The following is an 18,884-nucleotide window of genomic DNA, read 5'->3' on the forward strand; positions in this document are numbered from 1 at the left end:
TTGGAGTTGTTTAATATTAAAGATTAGAACTTGTAGGGGCACCTGGGTGGCTCGGTCAGTTAGGCATCCAAGCCTTGGTTTCAGCTCAGATCCTAATCTCAGGGTCTTAGGATCAAGCCCTACATCAGGCTCCATGCTCAGCTGGGAGTCTGTTTAAGATTCTCTCTCTCCTGGGGTGCCTGGTTGGCTCAGTGGGTTAAAGCCTCTGCCTTCAGCTCAGGTCATGATCTCAGGGTCCTGGGATTAAGCCCTGAATCGGGTTCTCTGCTCCAGAGGGAGCCTGCTTCCCCCTCTCTCTCTGCCTGCCTCTCTGCCTACTTGTGATCTCTGTCTGTCAAATAAATAAATGAAATCTTTTAAAAAGGTGTTTTAATAATTTGTGTTCACAGGACACATCAGGTGTGTACCCTGTAAGCACAGTATCTGTGATTTTTTAAAAAATTATAATTCTGGGGGTGCCTGGGTGGCTCAGTGGGTTAAAACCTCTGCCTTCAGCTCAGGTCATGATCCCAGGGTCCTGGGATCGAGCCCCAAATCAGGCTCTCTGCTCAGCGGGGAGCCTGCTTCCCCCTCTCTCTCTGCCTGCCTCTCTGTCTCCTTGTGATCTCTGTCTGTCAAATAAATAAATAAATAAATCTTTTAAAAAAATAAAAATAATAATTCTGGAGCCTCAAAAAAGCATTGTAATTCTGTGATTATTATTTCCTTCCTTCAGTTATTTCTGGAACATGCCACACTGATCTTTGTTATTTAAAAAAACGAGATTTTTACTCTCTTATATGTTAAAGGATCAGTAGAATCTGTGGTGATGTCCCCTGGTTCATTCTTGCTATTGGTAGTTTGCATCTTCTGCCTTTTTGTTCATCAGTCTTACTAGCAGCTTATCAATTTTTTTTTCATTTTGTTTCAAGGACCAGATTTTTTTTTTAAGATTTTATTTATTTATGGGGCGCCTGGGTGGCTCACTGGGTTAAAGCCTCTGCCTTCAGCTCAGGTCATGATCCCAGGGTCCTGGGATCCAATCCCGCATCGGGCTCTCTGCTCGGCCAGTAGCCTTCTTCCTCCTCTCTCTCTGCCCGCCTCTCTGCCTACTTGTGATCTCTGTCTGTCAAATAAATAAATAAAATCTTTAAAAAAAAAGATTTTATTTATTTATTTGACAGAGAGTTTCCCTATTTTCCATTGTACTGGTTTCTTCTCTTGTCTGTATGCCTTTCTTCCTCCTCCTTACTGTGGATTGTTTCTCCTCTTCTTCTCTTGGTCTGTTCAGGGAGGAACTTCGGTTATTAACTTGTGACTCTTTCTCATGTCGAACGTCAGCAGTCAGTGCTACGAATCTCCCCCTCTCTCCTCTGCTCTCACTGCATCCCTCCTGCTGGGATATGTTGTCCTTTTGTGGACATTCAGTTCTGTGTCTTTTTCAATAGCAGAAATGTACATGATTCATTGCCCGTGTCCCACTCTTATCCAAGTGATGAACAGCTTCAGTGGCATATGGTTTTCAACCACGTCCTGTATCTAAAAAAGGAAAAAAGAAAACACAGAGAAATGCTTCCAAACTCAGGTGTACATCTGACACATCGTGCTCAGACAGCCTGCCCACTGTGGAGGAAAGTCAGGAAGAAATTATGTTGGAAGAGCCGGGTGTAGGGAACGTTGTTGGCCAGCTGTGTGTAAGTTTCCTGCTTTTCTTTTATAAGGGAGAAAATTTGGGTTACTTTCTCGCTGGCGCAGCACCAATCAGTCCTCTTTTAAGTATGCCGAACAGCATCTTGCCAAGACCTTGGTTTCTCTGTTTACAACAGGTTTTACAGGGCTTTGAACTTCTGTGGCTTTTAATACTGTATCGGCTTGGCAGATGTCTTGCTGAGATTGATTGCTTTGTGTTGTGTTGTGTTGAGTAGTTTTTATAAAATTTCTTTTGAGACTTCCCTCTCGACCCGTGGATTATTTAAAAGTGTGTTGTTTAATTCCTACATGTTTAGCGATTTTATTTGTCTTTCTGCTATTGATTTCTGCTTTGCTTCCATTATGGTCAGAGAACACACTCTGTATGATTTCAGTCTCTCTTTTTAGTTGACGTTTCTTTCACGGTCCAAGATACTATCCGCGCTAGTGAATGTCTCATGGGCACCTGAAAGAGAATATCTACTCTTGTCAGATGGATTGTTTCAGGAATGTGAATGGGAGCCTGTTGGTGGATTGTGCTGTTCAGATCTTCTGTCTTTGCCGACGTTGTGTTTGGTAGCTCTAGCAGGTTGCTCTATAGGAGAGGGGAGTGTTGAGGTCCCTAACCAAGACAGCCGATTTCTCTGTTTCTCCTTTCAGAGCTCTTGGGTTTTTCCATCACGTATTTTGAGGCTGTTCCTGGAGGATTGACCCTTTTATCAATAACTTGTAAAATCCCTTCGATTGTCGTCGAGCCCTCCCTGTTTTTCACATACCTTTGAGGTCGCATTGACAACCTAAATTTTCCCAGAAAACCCTCCAGATCCCTGAGGCTCCCCAAGTATTTTGTTACACTGCAGCATATCCTGTGTGTATGCATACATTGTGTTTTTACAGGCATACAACATAAACAACGATCTGCAAACAGCATGTGGTTCAGAACATTGCTTTGTAAGACTTTATAATGTACATAAATGCGATGAGACTCTTTGTATCCATTTGCAAATTAGTTTTCTCACTCAACACCACTGTTTTCAAGATGTGCCCATGTTAACACATAAAGATACCTCATTGCTGTACTGTAACCTTTTGTGTGAATAAACATTAACAGTTTCTCTGCTCAAGTGGTTCTTTATGTGATGGGAAGGCCCGTTATGGGATGGACCTGGGTAGAGTCTGTAGCAGGACAACAACCAGGAGCCAGTCATTTCTTTTCCTTTTAGTCTTCTCACCTCTCCCAGCAACACCCACTCCCCATGCCCCCACACCCCCATGGTCCTCCTAGGGACTTCTTTTCTTTTCTGGAAGCTATCCCTGCGATTTCCCCCCATGCCAGTTCTTTGTTTTGCCTTGGAATGCTTTCTCTGCCCCTGTTAAACTTGACTCACACAGCAGGGCCCAGGGCAAACGCCTCCAAAACCTTCTTTCCCCGCTCTGTCACAACATTATATCCAAATCTCTACAACATTCTTAGTCTTATTTTGCAGTTCGAGAATCTTCTGCCCCATTGGGCATGATTTGTTTTCTTTTAAAGGATAAGATGATAATTTATTCACCTCTGAGCCCTGTCTCCCTCGGGAACTGCTCATCACCCTGCATTGTGCCTAGAACATGCTGAGCATTTGATAAACATTTTGAAATCAACCCATCCATGAACAAAGCCTTTAAACAACTCCTAGGTGTCACGCCCACTCGGCTGCGCATGGACCCATTTGAGCATGCAACAAAATTACATGGCACACGCGTCGTTTTCCCTGGAGAAGCTCTTCTGGAGCCAGGCCCAGGCATCCTGCAGTCCTGTCCTGGCTAAGTTCCTCCTTCCTCGCAGCTTTCTTGGATGCCAGGGAGAAAGCCTCAGAGCTGGAGGCCACCCCCGCCCCCACAACCAACTGGGTGGGACAGATTTTCAGGGGTGGCAAGTGTCTTGCTTGTCTCCTGTCCCCCCCTCCACCCCAGCTGGAGAGTTATCAGAGCACACCTCCAAAGTTAGGATGATATTCCCAAATAATGACTATAATTAATTGAACACTTAGGCTAAGTAACTCAGGGACATACCCTGGCACTTTGCAGACACCTAGTTGGTTGTTGATTTGTTTTGTTTTGTTTTTCTTTTCAAAGATTTTGTTTATGTATTTGAGAGAGAAAGAGAATGAGAAGGAGAGAGAGTAAGAAGGGGGAAGGTCAGAGGGAGAAGCAGACTCCCTGCTGAGCAGGGAGGCCGACGTGGGACTTGATCCCTGGACTCCAGGATCATGACCTGAGCTGAAGGCAGTCGCTTGACCAACTGAGCCACCCAGGCGCCCCTGCAGACATCTCGTTGTAGCTGCTGCTGCTGCTGCTAATATCTTTGGGGTTTATTAGGTCCAAGACTCTGCGCCAAGAGCTCTATACAAATTATTTTTTCTTACTTTAAGCGTCTCAAGAATCCTATAAAGTAGAAACTATATACTACTCTTATTATCATTCCTATTTTACTGATGGAGAGACTGAGGCTCAGAGAGCAGAATAACCTGGTCACAGTCACACAAAAAGTGGCAGAGGCAGAAAGCAAAGCCAGGTGGTCTTGGCTGGCTCCGAATGCCATTCTCTCCTCCCTCCCTGACTCCCTTCCTTTATTAAAGGTTTTATGATTTTTAATTATACAGAGAAAACCTGATTATATTTTTTAAAAAGCCAGGCCACATGGAGTACAAATATCCTTTAACCTTCCCTTTTTCCCACCCTAATCTGCATAGAATTTCATTTTTTAAGCTTCTGACTTTGCTTTTAAATTCTTTTTTGGTGAAGCAATAGATACCACAGTTCAGAAATCAAACCGTCCTGGGGCACGTGGGTGGCTCAGTGGGTTAAGCCTCTGCCTTTGGCTCAGGGCATGATCTCAGGGTCCTGGGATCAAGCCCTGCATTGGGCTCTCTGCTCACCAGGGAACCTGCTTCCCCTCTCTCTCTGCCTGCCTCTCTGCCTACTTGTGCTCTCTTTCTCTCTGTCAAATAAATAAATAAAATCTCTTTTTAAAAAAGAAAAGAAAAGAAAAACAGAAGAAATCAAACCGTCCAACTACCCAGCGCCATCTCCACCTCTGTCCCTCATGGGCCCCATGACCTGTCCTCTCCCCACCGCCACCTGCCGGGGGACCACTGGGTTCCTTTTCTGAATGTCCTCACACGGTGTCTTCATCTACACGCATGCTTCTACAAGTGTACTTTCTGATTTTTTCCCGCTTGGGGCTCCAAAGATAGCCCACGATAGCCCACGATACCCACGGCTTTGCGTTTCGAGGATTGTTTATTAACCATTGTTCCATCCTGTGTTTTGCCTTCTGGTTTCTGGGAAGGAAGGGAGTGGGACAGGCCACAGCCCACATTTCTAAAAGGAGGCATTTGTTCTGTGACGTTCTCTTATCTTCCTGCCTGCGGCTCACTCCCACCGCTCTGTCCCCTCCTCCGCTGCGGCTGCCATCACAAGCTGGGCCCCGGACATCAGTGTCCTCCGTGGTGTGTCTGTGGGAGCCCCTGACCCACAGACGGACACGGCCACCCCTTGGCCTTCCCATAGCGCCGGTATGCCCTGTAAGGCACAGAAGCACAAGGATGCTTTTGATAGCAATTTAGCGTCTAAATTTCGGACTTTCTGATCGAACGGGGAGAGCACATTTCGGGGAAAGGGCTTCATGGGGTCCTCTAAAGGGCGGCCACCACCAAGTGGTTCTGCTCCTTGGGCTGGAAGGAGCAGCCAGCTCAGAAGGACTTCTTCCTCATAGAGTTCCCCACACTGCCACCAGGTGAAGGCAGGACACCCTCCACCCTCCACAGCCTCCGTCCTGGCCAGACCCAGCCCTGCCCTGCTCCCTTGTGCACCCAGAGCCGAAGCGGTGACTCACTGGTGACCTTGATCCCAGCTGCTCCCCTAGAGGGACAATCACTGACACCGCCCTCCCTTGGGAGCCGAAGCTGACAAAGCCATCTCCTGCCACAGCCCTGCCCTGGGCAGCCCCATCAGACCAGGAGTTCCGTCCTTAGGGAGCTGGACCCACAATTGAAGATCTGGTCAAATGTATCCAACCCTGAGATCAGAAACCACTGGCTGAATGGTGGTCGACACCACACCCGAAGGTATTTGCAATTCACCCCAAATTCATGGAGTAATATTCATTGTGAGCCTACCACGTGCCAGACACTGTTCTAGATCTATAAATGGAATGGCAAGCCAGGGCTCCTGCCCGCATGGAACTTCCACTCTAGGAGAGCAGACAGCCAATCGCCAGGCCAAATAAATGTGTTTGTGTATGTATTTGTACCATCAACGTGTGTGGGTCTGTATTGTCCACTGGGAACACCTAGAGACACCAAATTGGGTTCATCATTTGTCATAAGGGCACAGACCACTCACCACGGTACAGGGGTGTAAGAAGAACCTCCATAGGGCTTAGGCGTTGGGTGGGGGGTTTGGGGAAGCGTTCAGGGAAGTAGGGTTTTGCTCTAGATTGGGTGCTGGAGAAAGCAGGGATGAGTCTGTTATGATAGGGTATCCCCATACATCGTATCTGAAAAAAAGGAGACCAGATCAAGGTCAAAGCTGTAATTAATAAACAGCACTCATATTAACTAGGAGAGGTAGACGGTTGGTATTTTGTGACTTGCGACATGCTTATTACTTGTTGTGTTGAGACATGATTATGGAGTGGTCTTGCTTTTGTCTTGACCCAAGAGTGGCCTTGTCTGATGCTGATGTTCTGTGAAATTCTTTGTGTTCGACGGGAGAATATGCCAAGGCCTAACTCTACCTGCAGGGTCAGCTTTTAGATGTTGGGGCTGTTTCCCGCTTTTCCCCTACCTTCCCCAATATATAAATATATAAATAAGATTTCCAGTAGAAGTAAGTACTAGGGAGTAAGGCCAGGGATCCCCAGGGTGGGGAATACAGGGATGTTATAGAGACGGTCAGGTAGGCCTGTGTGGTCGGGTAACTAATCTGAGCAGAAACTTAGAGAAGCAGGGGGGTGAACTGTATGGCCGTCGGGGCTGGGGAGAGCTTTCCGGGTAGAGCCAGCAAAGGCAGGGGCCCTGCAGTGGGAATGGGTTTGGCTTGTCTGAGGCCTGGCAATGGGGTCAGGGGTTCCAGAGCAGAGCGAGGGAGGACAGAGAGGTGGGAGGTGATGTGGGAGAGGTGTTCCTGGCCAGATCAGGTCAGGACAACGTAAGGAGTCCGGCCTTCACTCTGAGATCCGAGGATTGCGAGGGGAGGACAGCCACAGCACATTCTGTCCTTAAGCTCCCTCTGGCTGCCGTGTTGAGAACGGACTCTGAGTGGCCAGAGGGGAAGGAGGGAGATGAGCCAGATAGAGGCTCTGATGACCCAGGGAAGAGATGACAGTGGTTTGGAGCAGCCTGGCCGTGAACGTGATGTGACCAGCTGGCTCAAACTGGTTAAGGACTATAGGTAGGTAAGGGAGGATGGTGCCATAGACTTGTTATATGAGCAAAAGACTGAGTTGCTGTAGAGTCAGCCCTGACAGGTTTTCTCTTTTTTTCTGCTTTGAAGGCGGGGGCATCCACTTCAAAGATGGCTATTCAGAATAAATACACCCTCAGCCACATCCCAGCTGGAGATATGAGCCAGGCCAACACCCCCTACCACTGCCCCTCCCCACCGCTGCCCCCTGCCCCCCAACACTGAAGCTCCTTTGTTTTGGAGATCTTGCTGGGTTTCAGTAACTGACCATTTGGGTCACTTCTTTTTTCTCTTCCTGCTCTTTAAATTCCAGCTTTTATGTTTGGAACTTACCAATAAAGAGTGAGCCCATGAAACCCTAGCCACCCCCCATCCTGAATCCCAATAAACACAGAGCCCCAGGCACATGTTTGCTTGCACTCTCTCTCTCTCTACCTGGAAACTCTCTATGTGGCCCTAAAGGTGCTATGTAATATCCATGTTTTGCAAGTAACACATTTACATTTTCGAAGTTTCCTGATGGTTGTGGCTGCAGGATATCTTGGGATCATAAGATCCACAAGGGCCATTCCAGCCATAACACTGGAAATTGACAGGAGGAGCAGGGTATGTTTTGCAGGATAGTGTTGTAGGAGCTCAGTGGGGGCATGTTAGGGTGAGGTGCTCCTAGACATCCAAGCTGAGACATGGAATAAGCAGTTGTACCTGTGGGTCAGGAGTTATAGAGAAGTTGGGGAGTATGGATTTGGAATTTGCCAGAGTTTACACAAACATAAGGCAGGGTCCTATATGAAATCGCCTGGAGTGTGAATGCATGTAGAGAAGAGGTCTTAACTTCTGGAGGTGACTCCAATACGTGGTCATTTGGGAAGTGAGGGGGAGTTCAGCAGAGGAAACTGAAAAGGAACATCCCAAGGGCGGAAGACCTGAGTGTTCAATCCTCTATTAACAAGTTTGCATTGCGTTCTGTGTTGCATCTCAGAATTTCTAAGACTTTAGATTCTGAGCCACCAGAAGACTGGACAGATGACAGCAACAGGAGCAAAAGAAAAAGGTGTCGGCTGAACCGTCCATTGACATGAAGAACCTATTCCCTCTTTTCTTTCTTGGTGAAAGAGCCCTGACTCTGTTTAGAGAGGCAGTACACTCTGCTTACATGGAGCTAACACGGTTAGGAGGCACACATCTGCTCTTCTGCTCTCTCCCTTCCTGCCTCTGAAATGTGGATGTTATGGCTGGAGTTCCAGCAGCCACCTTGGACCATGAGGCAACTGGAAAATGAAGCATTAAGGTTGGGGTATTTCTACCGCTTGATAACTGTGGAGTCGCCAGCCGTGTTCTGGATGACTTAACTTCAGATTTATTTTGCATGAGCAAGAAACAAACTTCTGTCTTTTAAAAATTCACAGTTATTTTAGGTTTTCTGTCACATGTAGCAAAAGCTAATTCTAACTGATAGGAGATTTGTTCATAGGATTTCAAAACTGTGTAGACAACTCGTGAGAGGAAGCAAGGATTCAGTATGTCATAATCCCCGCTCTCCCAGAGCTTCCTGTGCAGTGGGGTGGACTAACAGGTCATAAGCGGGTCATTACAACATGGGGGTAGGGGCTGTGATGGTGGTTATGCTCCTGGGTCTAGAGAGAAGACTGAGACAGATGGCAAAGCAAGCTTCATCTCCTCTTTTCCTCACAAATCATATCTAAATTCAATAACTCAACACGTGTTCTTGGTCTGAATTTGTTCCACTGCCGGCATTTGATTTTAATATATTCCAGTACCTAATTTAAGCCGTGGAGTTGAGGAGAGGGGAAATGATAATGCAGACTCGATTTTAGATGTTTGGCACTTATAATATCTCAGAGAACCTGAATGGAATAATAAACAATGGTTATGAGCTTGCTAGGAATCCATTTTGTATGCGGAGTTTCATCCAACCAACAATTATATAAATACTCTAGATCTAGAAAATTGGTGGGATGCTAAAACTACAAATGTGATCTGTGTCATTTCCCTAATGGGCCAATTATTTTGATGCCTCCTTTTCCCCTTGGAGGCATCTTAACAGCACACTTGGCCAACTTCTTACTTCTGGCCAACATTGCTCTTAAATACCAGAACCCTCCTGTCTTAACTCTCTCCAAATCTCCAGAGACATAAACCTATATTGAGCACTTCCTAGTTGCCAGGCCCATATGCTCTCTTATTTAATATGCTCTCTTATTTAATCATATGCTCTCTTATTTAATCTTTACAGTAACCCTGCCATAAGTTCTAGAATCCTCCTTTCACCAGGAAGAATCTGACACGCAGCCTGAGCAATCTGCCTCCAGCCCTCTCCAGCTCCTGAGGGTAGAGGCAGGATTCAAATCCAGATCCGGTTTCCTCCGCTGTCCTCTCTCTCTGCACCCTAGTTTCCCCCAGATGTCTTCCCTGCTGTCACCTGGCACTCTGAAATCTCTTTTGTCCAAATAGCTCTTTAGGCAGGGGTTCTCCTTCCCAGCTTCCACCAGATAAAATCCCACCCCCTCTTCCAAATGTTCTGGGTGCTCCCCCCCCCCACACCCCCGCCCCATAAACCTCAGACCTCCAATCAGTGTGACCTCTGCTTCCTGGGAATTCTCCCCGCCCCACAGCACTTGGGACTTCCTCTACTTTACCCGGGCTTTCGTATCCTTAAGTAACCTATCTTATTTTCGATTTTCAGTCGAAGAGAAAAAAGACATTGATTGCACACTTAACCCTGTCGTAGGAGTTCTTGTCCTCTAATTCCGGAAATAGGACTTTTTACCCGCCGTGTTACCGATGAAGAAGTCGGACACACAGTAACCTGAGGGCGTGGAATGAAATGCAAAACTAAAAGACAAGAAGTAGAAATTATAGGCCATTGCTCCCGTTGGGAAATTAGCATATGGCACAGGCGTCAATCAAACGTTTGGGGAGTGAATTAGCGAATGGACGAATGAATGAACGAATGAATGAATATTTGAAGACTGGCTTACATAAAGAACTTAGTGAGAAATGGTATGGGTCAGAGAGCTGAAGAACCCTGAAAAATACATATTCCAAGTACTTAATAGGGTTTAGTGGCTGCAGAAAATCCCAAACATTGAAACAAACCCAGAATAAAACAAAAGGGCTTCCCTAACACTTTCACAAGTATAAGCGTGGTTCCGCACACCCGGTACAGAAGAGGCATTTACAATCTACACAGTTCTCTCCTTCGGAAAGCTCTAGAACACCGGCGGGTTTTTGTTCCTAAACTTCGGCCGCGGGGGCGGGAGGGCGCCTGTCCCTTTAAGAATCTGGTCAAAGTCTTTTTCCTCTCCCCGCCCCGCCCCCTCGCGGTGCCGGCGCGGCCCGGGCGCCCACCCCCTTCCCCCACTGCGGGCTGAACTACGGGTTCGGCCGACCATCCGTCACAGAGGCGCCGCTTCTGATTGGCTTCGGGCCGGGAGGCGGGGCGGGAAGGCCTGAGAAACTAGTTTGTTGGCGGCGCCGGGGCTGTACCGCAGCGGCGGCGCGCTCCGGCTGTGGCGAGCCGGGGGAGGGGAGCGGCGGCGGCGGCCCGGGCTGTGGAGCCTCGCGCCGGGCTTCTGAGCGCGGCGGCGGACCCGGGGTGACGAGCGCGGCGGGCGGCGGCGCCCCGAGCGGTGAGTGGCGGGGCCGGGCCGGGCTGGGAGGGGGACGCCGGCCTCGGGCGGGTCTAGCCGCGCGCCCCAGTCTCCGGGCTGGCACTTGTCACCGTCACCCCCTCCCCCGGGTGGGGCCCGGGGGTGCGGGGACCTGCGCGCCCCGCCGTGGGAACCCCCGGCTGAGGGAGCCCCCGCGGGGCCGCGTGCCCCGGCAGCAGCGGCGCCGTCTTCGGGGGCCCCGGACCGCCCCGACCGCCGCGGGGTCTCGGGGGCTGGCGTCGGGGACAATGGTGGGATGGGAGGGGGCTGGCGTCGGCCACCTCCTCTCCAGTCCCCGCGCCTGCCCCCGCCCCGCGCGTGCCTGCGGATCCGGCGAGGGTATTTGCCGAGAGTTCCCGGCGGGGGAATGAATTGTTTTGCAAATGGATGTTGCGCGCGGGAGCTACAACTCTTTCCCTTGGGAGCGGTTGATTCATTGAGTCCGCAGACTCTCTTTTTAAAAAATTACTATCGATCCTGGAAAGAGGAGGCTGCTTGTGTGTGAGGATGTGAGCGGCTGGGCTCCGCGCCCGGGCCGGGCGAAGTCCCCGCGCCCTGGACGCCGAGGGCCAGATGGCCGCCTGCCGCGTGCGGGGCAGGGCCGGGTGGGGGAGTTAACCGCTGCAGTGTCCCCGGCCGCCCACACCCTGCCGACGGGACCCCTCGTCTCCGCGTAGAGAGCTGTGGAGCAGCGGAGCAGTGGTCACACGCTGCTAAGTCCCACCCACCTGCCCACCGAGGCGGCGCCCCCCTGGCCGGTCCGGAGCGAGCCTTCTCCAGCCTGGCGGTCCTCTTCCCCACATCCTGCCCCGGCACCGGGACCGCACTGGGGCACGCCCCCGTCCCCCCACTTCCTTCTTTTCCTCCTCTAGTTGCTTGAGAAGCTTTTCCTTTCATAGACTGTACCCCTAGGGGCTCCGTACATTTTATTGTGCCGCCGGTTCGAAGTCCCCAAGGTGCGTTTTCACTCTCTGTGTGCAAAGAAAAGTCTTTATAAAACCCGATCAAAGGGATTGGGGTGGAGGGCGACCCCTGCAGTTTTAAGCTGGGCACTCTTGGGTCCTTCTGACTTGCTTTGAGCAGGAGAAAGGCTCCCAGAGCTTTGGCCGTCCCTGGCCGTCCCTGGTGAGCCAGGATGGAGAACACCAGGTGTCTAGGCCTTCTGGTTTCCACTCTGGCCGTGTGAAGAGTGAAGTTGCCGTGCAGCGGGGTGTGGGGGGGAGTGGAGGGGAGGCAGGAACCAACCAACCCCCTCACCGCCCCCCCCCCCTTCTTATAATACACCAGGCTATGGTGACAGTGATGTGGTATCAGGTCCTTTGGGACCCTTGACCTCTGTCTCCCCCTTCATAGGTGGGACTGATGCTCAGTCGGCCCCGGTGTGCTCTTAGGATTCCTAGGGACTGTTGTTAAAGACTCGCATTTGGGGGCTGGGGGCAAGTGGGGAGTAGGACACAAGGTCCATCCCACCCCGAACAGATTTGGTATCCTTCTGAGACCAGAGGTCCTGGGGTCCCCAAGCTGTACCTGAGGGGGATGATGGAGTCAGTCTTCTGGGCCTGGCAGCCCTCTTGGTCTTGAGTCATGCCGTTTGCCAGGAAGTGACTCCAGGGAGGTTGCTAGAAGGAAGGTAGAGAGAAATGGTAGAAACCTTCATCCTGGGGCTGGGCTGCAGCTGGATTTATGTTTGTGGTGCAAAGAGAGGGGCTGCGGGGGAGCTGCACACTCAGCATCGGAGGCAGCCTCGGCAGCCCCCTCCTCCCTAAAAGCCTCTCAAACCTCTGGGCACCCAGTGTGGGCAGAGAGGAGCAGGAGGCCGAGGAAGATGACCCAGGCCTGGGACTTGGAGGTCTGCAGCAAAAGCGGGCTGGCTTCTCCCTTCTACCACGTTGATGCTCCAGGGGTCTGGGGAGGGAGTATTATTCAGTGAGCGGTTTGTTTATTCATTTGTTGCCTGACTAATTGAGTCTACGTCAGAAGGGCCTCGATCAGGGCCCTGTACTCTGGGAGCTCCTAGACAAGAGTGTGCTGGCCCGCAGAGTGGGGCCCTGGCACAGGGATGCACAGGTGTGTGCACAGTACCCCCGTGATAGAGGCAGCAAGGGGAGCTGAGGGGAACGGGTGGCAAAGGCTTTTTGAAGTGATGGTGCCTCGGCAAAGTAAAGATGAGAAGGGCATGGCAGAGCCCTGAGGCGGTGGCCTTCTCCCACCACCCACTTGCACTTCTCCCAGAAGCCAGTGCCTTGCAAGTTCAAGGCAGGCACAGGCTGAGGTCGAGGAGAATGCGGATGGGAGGTGAGAGAGGGGTTCGTCTGAGACTGTGGAGTCAGCAGCCCCGGGGGTCTCCAGGAAGATGGATGCCTTTTGGTTCAGCCTCTCTGCTCAGGGGGTCCTGGGAAAAACCGCCCCACCAGCCCCGAAGACCAGCCCATCGTCTGAGCCCGCATCCATCTGGACCAGCCTGCAGTGTGAATGTGGCGTGGCCAGGGAGGGGCAGACAGAGCCTGCAGGAGGAAACAGAGTGGCCAGACGCAAATGAATTGGCTGGTTGAGATGCTGGTTTTCATCTAATGTGGTAAATTTCATAATTGAATTGCCGCAGGCAGCCAGAGCTATTGAAGCATTTTCCCAGCCAGAAAACACTTAGTTGGGACAGCTTAGGGGCGGGGGGGGGGGGCGATAGGGGGGCAGTATGTGTGCATCCACAGCTTTTACTCAGCTCATCCCAGTAGGGCCTTCCCCTCCGTAATCTGGGTCTGCCTGCCGCCGCAACCTGCACCGCACTGCAGCCTTCACAGCAGGTCCCAGCCTTGTTCCTGGACCACCTGGCCTCTGAGCACCAATGCTCCTGTCCCAGTCAAAAGGTCTCGAAAGCTGGTACCTGTCACCTGCAGGCACTTGCCTTGCCAGGCTGACTCCGGGTCCCCAGGCTGTGGGGATGGGGATGGTGGGAGCAGAGAGACCGCTCAGAGATGGGAGGGCTTCCTGTTAAGTCTCTTCCACACAAGACTGGGGAAAAGAGTTCAGCCTCAAGAACCAGACTTGGATTCACATGCTGCTCCTGCTCGTGTATCTGTGGTCTCTTGGCCCCAGCCACCTCCACCCATCCTTTCCCCCTCACTCTGGTGCCAGGAGACTCTGTTCTTTCTCACTGCTGAGCCTTTCTTTCTGACCCCCAGCCATGCCCTTTGGAAGAACAAAGGTAGGCATGTGTGGCTCATTGACCTGTTCTTCAAAGCACTGGGTCAGTAGTGAGAAATGCAGTTTTGTTGGGAAATCTCCCTATTTCCTCACAGTAGTCTCTGGCACCCCTGGGATGTGTACAGAGTCTGGACCAGGCTGTCCCAGCCACACTGTTGTAATGGGACTGAGGTTCAAGACCAACTCCACCTCTTCACCATCCTACGACAGTTGGAACGCTCACGCCTGGAGCCTGTTGGCAGAACAAATGCTTAAGTGGGGAGCGGAGAGTTCTCCTGTGCCTCTGTGTGTGTGATTTCATGTAGGTCCCCTTACCTCTATGGGCCTCAGCTTCTCTTCTCGAACACGTGTGGATGCTCTTCGGTACAATGCTTCTGTTAGGTGTTTTGCTATAAAATCCCAGAAGTTCTTACAACCTCTGATGTCATGTAATTTTATAGGCTTGAGTTATTGGCCTAGCCGTCTGGGGCAGGAAGAGATAGAGAGCAGCCAGTGGAGTGCGGTGGGGCAGATTAGAAATCAGGAGTCCAGACTTCCTGCTCTGCCTCTGATGTGTGCTGTGGGCAGGTTGCTTTCCCTCTCTGGGCCCTAATTTTTCCTCCTGTAGAACAAGAAGGATATACAGTAGGCAAGCTCCTAATTTTCTTTCCTTTCTTGGTAAGTGGAAACTGAGTCAGACTTTCCCAGTTTCCTAGGCCTCCCTTGGCTCCCTGCCTCTGCCCCCTGCCTTGGAGTCCAGGGCCTAGCTGTAAAGGCGCTGGTGCCCATGGATGAGGGGCTAGAGACGCCAGAGGACTGGGTCAAAGAAGAAAAAAGCTGGGCCCCAAGGAAGGTGGCAGATGCATGGCTTACTTCCCAAAGTTGCTCTGGCTGGTCCCAGGCAGGGACCTGGCCAACAGGTGTGGGAGCACTTGGGCTGACAACTCTGTCCCACTCCCAGAATGGATGGGTTGAGATCTAGGCCACAGGTGTCCCTGGGGCCACTTCCAGAAAGAGAGATGGGCACAGATCTCCCAAGATTGGTAGGGATCGTGAGTGAGCCTAGGGGGACAGGAGGAGGACGCGAGGCTCCTACACATCAGACTTTGCCAAGGAGGTGCCTGCAAGACCAGTTGGATTGCTCTTCCCGCAGGAAGGCGGGGGCTGAGCCGGGCCGTGGGAGAACCGCATCTCTATTGCCAGAGGGAGGACCACGTTCGCCTTGGGTGTCATTTCCCACCCACTTCTGCCTGCCAAGAAGAGACCTTCTGCCGTCAGCTGATCCACTGGAGTAGGATGCAGGGATAGGATGGAAACAAAAAGCCTTGTTTATTTTCTACCTGTTCTTGTTGGGCCCCTAAGGAGAGGCTGACCACAGATCAATCTAGGCTGAATGGAATTAATTTCCTAATTATGATAAGAGGAGCCTTGCTCACTCAATTCTAGGATGAGCTGCCTGCCAGATTTACAGGTGGCCAGGCCAGATTTGTCTGGGTAGAAGCGAGGGCCAAGAGACCCAGGAGCTCTTTTTCTAGAAAGCCATTACATCCAGCATCCAGAGTTCGAGTTCTGCTGTGTGCTAGCCAGATTTGTGAGATCCTGGGCAGCAAGCCCCTTAACCTGTGCATGCCTCTGTTGTTCACAGTTTTGAAAAGGGGGAGAACCCTACAGCTCCATTCATGCAAGCAAGCCTTCATTTGGCACCTTCTGAATGGCTCATCCTGGACTAGAAACTAGGAAAAAAGAAGTTGGGTGCAAAGAGAGTCCTTTCTTGGACGTTCGGTCTCTGATGTGTGGCGCAGACAGGTAGTTGTTGTGGTGTACTGCTCAAGAGTGAGTGGCATGGCAAGAGTCTGCCTCAGTTTCCCCATTGGAGAGGTGAAGAAGTAGACTGTCCCTAGCATCTCCATTCCAAATGGGTCCAATGAATATTTTTGGCCATCTCTTCTGTACCAGGCTCTGGGATGCAGCAGAAGAAAGGCGAGGTCCCCACCATCCTAGAGTCCCTGTTCAACTGGGGCCAGATAGACAAAATAAATAGAGCTGCCATTAGGGCTGCTGGACGTGGATGAGGAGGAAAAGGTCAAGGTGGGTGACCGAGGGGGCCTAAAGAAGGCTTCTCTGGGCCGGTGACCTTGGAGCGGAGACCTGTAAGACTGAACGGAGGCACCCCTGGGAAGATCTGAGGAAGGGCATGCGGGACAGGGAGCAAGCGAGTATACAGGCTGGGAACAGCGTGGGCCGAGGCGGGGACCTAGCTAGAGATAGCGGCAGCCAGCACCCACTGTAATCTTCTGATTCCTTGGGAGGCCAAGGAAAACGTGTCCCTTTAAGCTGATTAATTGTTTCCTTTAACTTGGGTAACACTACAGTAGATTCCCTTTATAAACGCACAACAAGAGAGAAAATGCAACATAGCCCTGGAAAGTCCCCTGTGTCCTTGGTATCTGTCAGCGGTTTGGCACACCCTTTTCTGGCCACCCTTCTGTGTTTCTGTCCACAGCTTCTGTGGCTCCGTGTGTGGTGACATGCCTGCCCATCTTACAGCCGCACGACACTCTGCGTGGGCCAGTCACTGGCTTTCATCTCAGCCTCTCCGAACATTAGGTCCTGTCTGACCGCCCCCCCCCCCCGCCCCTTCATACAGTCCATGAAGTCCCGTGTGTCCTGGATCGTGCATCTTTCTGATTTCTAAATGTTTACTGTCAAAGCCAAATGCCTTTTCCAAGACTCAGGCAGGCCACTCGGCCACTGATGGTGTCTGGGGGCCCATTTGCCCACATCCTCACCCATACTTGATAATTCTTGATATTATCCACGTTTTCACTCTTGGCTCATGTGATCAGGGGCTAGAGGGCGGGTAGGTAAAGATCTCATCATTCCTTTAAAACAAGCAAACAAAAAAACAAAAAAATTCCAGTTCATCCAGGCTTCCTCTTTTTGTTTTCATCCATCTTTGTTTTTTCCAGAATGTCGAGGTTTAGCAGTTGCTGGCTCTGCCTCTGACTGGTCTCCTGACATCCAGCACAGCTTCATCTGTGAAATGAGGCCCTTTCAGTCCCTGCCCTGCCCCCTGTCAGGCTACTGTGCGTTGCTTGTGGCGCACGGGAAACATTCCTGAAAGTTCATTTTATGCTGAAAAGTTCTGCAAACATCATGGGTTTTGCTAGCGAGAGCCAGATATTTGAAGCCTAGAACATGTGCGTGAACCCGAGTGTTTCTGAACAGCCAGGGTGTCTAGGGCAGGGGCTGTGGCGGCTTTAGATGGGACATCTGCCTGGCATCCCTCAGGTGTCCTGAGAGATGTCAGAGGGCTAGCCGAGTAGGTAGGTTTCTCCCTATATGACCTGCAGGAATGAAGGAAGGAGCCAGAAGGGTAGAGAAAGATCTCTAGCCTGTCCATAAAAAGGCTCTGAAAGGGATGTTGGTCATCATAGGCTGATCCCCCTATTTAGCTGCTGGCCAGGGCTCCTAGAACTTTACAGATTCCCATGTTAATTACTTTGGGGGTCCTTGTCTGTTTTCCTATAACAGGAGGCTTTATAACAAGCAAAAGATCTACAAACGGGCCCACGTATTTGATTTGGAGACAGAAGGATAGCGAAGGTCTGGAGATTGGTAGAGAAGGAAAGGAGGAGTCTGGGGCCTCAGAAAACCACTCCCGTGTGATTCCTGGGTGGCATCAGGCCCTACGATGGGGGACCCAGGGGGCTAGCGGCTCTGTGTCCTGGGCCGCTGGAGGAATTCACGACTACCGGGATTCTGGTGCCTGGGGAAACTTTAGCCAGACTCTCCTGTCGTTGCCCAAGTGGACTCTTAACAGCTCGCCCCCTCTATTCCAGAGGCAGTATCTAGCTGGCCTGAGCCCTGCCGCCCTGGGGATGACTCAGACCGAAGCCCTACTGGAGACTTCTATTATCCCCCAGCCCAGCCTGGTGAGGACAGCTGCCAGGGACAGAGGGCTACAGAGAGGGACGTAGACAGACACGGGAGAGGGTAATAAAGAGCAGATACACAAGGGGGCCACGGGACCCCCAAAGGGCCTTGGTAGGGGGCATCTCCTCTCTGTAGTTCTGCAGTTAGTGAGCAGGAGGAGAGGGGGTTGGGGGCAGATTTGTGCATTTCTCAGACATCCCTTGATGCTGAAGGTTGGGATTTTCAGGAAAGTTGCGAGGGGAGCATCTTGGGAGCTGATTTGAGGGTGGTTCACCGGGGGCAGAGGCACAAGGGGGCTACCTTCGCTGGGTGCCACCTGCTGCCAGCCTGAGCCCAGCTCGCAGGCATTTCCCGGAGCTAGCGTGAGACCAGATCGCCAGGTTTCCTTTCAGGCCCTGACATGGGCTGGTGTAGCTGTGCTGCGGGAAGTCGCAGCTGCTATTTTTACCGCTCCAACTAGGACTTTTTACTGGAAGGTACAATTACAAGCAAAATGTCAGGGTTTGGGAGGCTGCCGCAGGCTGAGGCGGGGGCCACGGCATGGTCAAGTGGTGTGTAAAAAGCAAGACACTTTGCACATGGACAGTACCTCCCCTGGTCGCCGAGTTGGCTTCTCCTGACCGCTGGCAGTGTCCGGAGTTCTCCTCTAAGCCAAAAAGAGGCCCGTGCCGGGTTTTTCCCAGATAATTGCACCTGAACACCTTCTAACCGGCTGTCACGGGACTGAAGCTAATCAGCTAAGCCATCCCGTTCCCGAGCGCCCCGGAAGTTGACACTATGTTCAGTGGAATTATCGAGAGCCTGCTGTATGATGCCTACACTGCTAAGTGGTAGAGTAGATGCGAGTCAGACAGTCCCGGCTCTCAAGCAGCACCTGTGAAGTGATTAAAGCTACAGAAGGTGTGAATGTTCCCCAGACCCTTTGAACAAGCACTTGGTATGCTTTTCCCCATATGCATGGTGGTTTGCGGCCAA

The 18,884-nt window shown here is 51.3% G+C and overlaps 1 protein-coding gene across 1 annotated transcript in view; it reads left to right on the forward strand.

The window, feature by feature from the left end:
- Positions 1 to 10,643: 10,643 nt before the first annotated feature.
- KLHL25 (kelch like family member 25) overlaps positions 10,644 to 18,884 on the forward strand; it is a 33,516-nt gene continuing 25,275 nt past the window's right edge. The window contains exon 1 of the mRNA XM_046009543.1: positions 10,644 to 10,772. The gene's annotated coding sequence lies outside the window, so the exon portion shown is untranslated. The remainder of the gene's footprint in view (positions 10,773 to 18,884) is intronic.

The sequence above is a fragment of the Meles meles genome, chromosome 6 (assembly GCF_922984935.1).
Source record: "Meles meles chromosome 6, mMelMel3.1 paternal haplotype, whole genome shotgun sequence".
Classification (NCBI taxonomy): Eukaryota; Metazoa; Chordata; class Mammalia; order Carnivora; family Mustelidae; genus Meles; species Meles meles.